At 48.2% G+C, this 4,643-nt stretch overlaps 1 pseudogene; it reads left to right on the forward strand.

The window, feature by feature from the left end:
• The first annotated feature begins 2,504 nt into the window (after positions 1-2,504).
• LOC115278872 lies at positions 2,505-2,913 on the forward strand (annotated as a pseudogene).
• The last annotated feature ends 1,730 nt before the right edge of the window (positions 2,914-4,643 follow it).

Here is a 4,643-nt window from a genome sequence, read left to right on the forward strand (position 1 = left end):
GGGGGCTGCGGTCCTCCCCCGTGGGTGAGCGGCGGGTGAGCCCCGAGACCAGCACAGCCCCTGGGACGCTCCCACTGACAATCCTTTCCTCCCCTCCTACCGCTCACGGGTAGCTGGAGGGCCTCCTGACCCGTCCAGAGCGTCTGCGATACGTTTCTTGTACAGTCAAACCTTGGCTGTGCACATAATTTGTTCGGGAATCATGCTTGGAAAGCAAAGCACGTGTACATCAAAGCAAATCTCCTCCTAAGAAATAACGGAAGCTCAGATGACTCGCCCCACAACCCCAAATATTCATGTAAAATGATTAGAGTGCTGTGATATAGTACAAAGTACAAAATATTAAGAAAAATAAACAAATTAACCTGCCTTTCCTTTGAAAACCTTCGTGGAGGCACCGGGGCCCAGGTCACAATCTCACGGTTCATGGGTTCAAGCCCCGCGTCGGGCTCAATGCTGACCGCTCAGAGCCTAGAGCCTCCTTCTGATTCTGTGTGTCTCTCTCTCTGACCCTCCCTCACCTGCACTCTGTCTCTATGTCTCAAAAATGAATAAACGTTAACAAAGTTAAAGGAAAGAAAACCTTTGAGGCTGGTGTGAGAGAGACAAGAGAGGAGGGTGTGGGGCAGGACGACTGTCACTGTCACTAACGGGATCCCTAGCTATCGGCTCAATGGAATTTTTTTCTTTTCGTGCGACTTTAACAAGGAACCTGTCCAATGACGCTTGCTTTTGCTTCCTTTTGAGGATTTCACTCAGAAGAGGGAAGTATATGGCCATCCAGGCCTTCCCAAAGAAGGAAGAAAGCTCTCAAATACGCACTTAACCTAATACCTTAAAGAGCTGGAAAGAGAATAGCCAATAAAACCCCAGACCAGCAGAAGACGGGATGAGATCAGAACAGAAATCAATGCTATGGAAAAACAAAACAAAACAAAACACAACAAAACACAGCACAACAGATCGATGAAATCCAGGAACTGGGTCTCTGAAAGGTTAAATTCCTAGAAAAACATAAACTACCAAAACTAAAACAAGAAAAAATAGAAAATTTGAACAGCCCCATAGCCAGTAAACATACTGAATGAATAATCAAAAATCTCCCAACAAACCAGAGTCCAGCACCGGATGGCTTTCCAGGAGATTCTACCAAACATTTACAGAGGAGTCAGCACCTGTTCTTCTGACGCTGTTCCAAAACATAGAAATAGAAAGGAAACTTCCAAACTGCTTCTACGAGGCCAGCATTACCTCGCTTCCAAAACTAGGCAAAGACCCCACAGGAAGGAGAAGGGCAGACCCATTACCTTAAAGAATTATTCACCACAATCAAGTGGCTACAGGCCGGTTCAATATCCACAAATCAATCACTGTGATTCAGCACATTAATAAAAGAAAGGACAGGAACCACATGATTCTCTCGATAGATGCAAAGAAAGCATTTCACAAAATACAGCATCCTTTCTTGATAAGAACCCTCAAGAAAGTATGGATAGAAGGATCATACCTCAAGATGATAAAAGCCAAATACGAAAGACCCGCTTCTGATATTGTCCTCAAATGGGGAAAAACTGAGCGCTTCCCCCCCAGGCCAGGACCACGACAGGGACGTCCACTCTCACCACTGTTGTTCAACACCCTGTTGGACGTCCTAGCCTCAGCAATCAGACAGCGCAGAGAAACGAATGGCATCCAAATCGGCCAGGAGAAAGTCAAACTTGCACTCTTCGCAGACGACATGATACTCTATATGGAACACCCCCAAGATTCCACCACAAAACTACTAGAACTTATCCATGAATTCACCAAAGTCGCAGGATATAAAATCAATGCCCAGAAATAAGTTGAATTTCTATATACCAACCACAAAGCAGCAGAAAGAGATATCAAGGAATTGATCCCATTTACAATCGCAACAAAAACCATAAAACACCTGGGAATAAACCTACCCAAAGAGGTGAAACATCTCTACACTGAGCACTATAGAAAGCTTGTGACAGAAAAATGAAGAAGACATTAAAAAATGGAAAAACATTCCATGCTCATAGATTAGAAGAACAAATATTGTTAAAAAGTTACTACTACCCAAGCAATCTGCACATTCAGTGCACTCCCTAGCAAAATAACACCAGCATTCTTCACAGAGCTTCAACAAACAATCCCAAAATTTGTATGGAACCAGAAAAGACCCCAAGTAGCTAAAGAAATCCTGAAAAAAGAAAACCAAACCTGTAGGCATCACAATCCTGGACTTCAAGCTGTATTACCAAGCTGTAATCATCAAGACAGTACGGTACCAGCCCCAAAACAGGCACTCAGATCAATGGAACAGAATAGAGAACCCGGAGTTGGGCCCACAAACGTACGGCCGGCTAATCTTTAACAGAGCAGGACAGTCTCTCCAGCGAGTCGTGCTGGGAAAGCTGGACAGCGACATGCAGAAAAATGAGGCTGGACCACTTTCTGACACCACACACCAAAATAAACCCAAGGTTGCTGCTGCAATGACCAAAATAAAGGCAGACCCTGACGGGCCGGAGCCTCGGGGAGCGCCCTTACCACGAGCTGCTAGTGAATTTGAACCTCCGTCTCAGGCGGAAGCTCTACAAATGCATCAAGAAAGCTGTGAAGCAGAAGCAGATTCGGCGCGCTGTGAAGGAGGTTCAGAAATTTATAAACAAAGGCGAGAAAGGGATCATGGTTTTGGCAGGAGACACGCTGCCCAGTGAGGTGTACTGCCATCCCCCGTTATGTGTGAGGCCCGGGATTTGCCCCACGTCTATATCCCCTCCAAGATGGGCCTGGGGGCGGCCGCAGGCTCCAAGCGTGATAGCGGTCAAGCCCCACGAGGAGCACCAGGAGGCTTAGGACGAGTGCCTGGAGGAGGTGCAGGCCCTGCCCCCACCCACGTGAAGGACTCGGGCCCCCGCTCCCAAAGCCGTCCCGAAGCCCGTGCCCACACATCGCCCCTGGTCCCCTGGGGCCGGTGTTCCCGGGCAGCTCCGCTGGCTCTTTTGTGAAGGCCCAGCCGGCGTGTTCATTGGGTGTCAGTGAAGACGGCTCCGAGGGTGTAGTGGGGGGGGGAGTAAACGCTATGACCAAAAAAAAAAAAAAAAAAAAACAACCCACCCCAAAATGGATGAAAGACCTAAATATCTAAGACAGGGAGCCATCAAACTCCTTGAGGAGAAAGCAGGCAAAAACCTCTCTGACCTTGGCCGCAGCAACTTCTTACTTAAGACATCTCCAAAGGCAAGGGAAACAAAAGCAGAAATGAACTACTGGGGCCTCATCAAGATAAAAAGCTTCTGCACAGTGAAGGAAAGACTCAGCAAACCTAAAGGCAACTGGAATGGGAGAAGATATTTGCAAACTAAATATCAAATAAAGGGTTAGTATCCAAAATCTATAAAGAACTTATCAAACTCAATACCCAAAAAAGAAATAATCTAGTGAAGAAATCAGGAGACAAGAGTAGACCCTTTTCCAAAGAAGACATCCAGATGGCCAACCGACACCTGGAAAAATGCTCAACGTCACCCATCATCAGGGAAACACAATCAAAACCACGAGACGCCACCTCACACTGGTCAGAGTGGCTAAAATGACCAACTCAGGCAACAACAGAAGTTGGCGAGGACGCAGAGAAAGAGGAGCCTTCTTGTGCCGCTGGGGGGAACCAGACTGGGGCGGCCGCTCTGGAAAACAGGGTGGAGGTTCCTCAAAAAGTCAACACAGAACTGCCCTCTGCCCCAGCAATTGCACTACTAGCTATTTATCCGAAGGACACAGGAGTGCTGATTCGGAGGGGCACCTGCGCCCCACCGGGGACAGCAGCGCATCGACCACAGCGGAGCGTGGAAAGAGCCCGCGTGTCCACTGACAGATGAGGGGTAACGAGGCTGTGGTTTATGTCCGCAGTGGAGGAGTCCTCGGCAATCCAGAAGAATGAAACCTTGCCATTTGGAACTACGTGGAAGGAACTAGAGGGTATTAAGCTCAGGGAAATAGAGAAAGACAAGTATCATATGACTTCACTCATATGAGGAATTTAAGATACAAAACATGAACATAAGGGAAGGGAAGCAAAACAGGGAGGGGACAACACATACTCTTAGACACAGAGACCAGACTGAGGGTTGCTGGAGGGGCTGGGGAGGGGGGGCACGAGGGAGGGCCCTTGTCGGGATGAGCTCTGGCTGTTACATGCAGGGGTGAAGGCCGGGAACAACCCCTGCAATCACGACTGCACTGGATGCCAACTTAGATGTAAATTTAAAAAAAAAAAATTCTTTTTTTTTTTTAGTGTTTTATTTATTTTATTACAGTGAGAGAGCATGAGAGGGGGAGGGTCAGAGAGAGAAGGAGACACAGAACTGGAAGCAGGCTCCAGGCTCCGAGCTAGCCGCCAGAACAGAGCCCGACGCGGGGCTCGAACCCACGAACGTGAGATCTGACCTGAGCTGAAGTCGGAGGCTTAACCGACTGAGCCACCCAGGTGCCCCAACTTAGATGTAAATTTTAAAAAATCAAATGAAACTTGCTCCGCAGGTAACACTTGGAAACCGGGAGCTTCTGGAACTCGGTAGCCAAGGCCTCAGCTGCCTTCGCCTCCCCGCGCCTCCCGGCGCCGCGGACGCCAC

The sequence above is a fragment of the Suricata suricatta genome, chromosome 15 (genome assembly GCF_006229205.1).
Source record: "Suricata suricatta isolate VVHF042 chromosome 15, meerkat_22Aug2017_6uvM2_HiC, whole genome shotgun sequence".
Classification (NCBI taxonomy): domain Eukaryota; kingdom Metazoa; phylum Chordata; class Mammalia; order Carnivora; family Herpestidae; genus Suricata; species Suricata suricatta.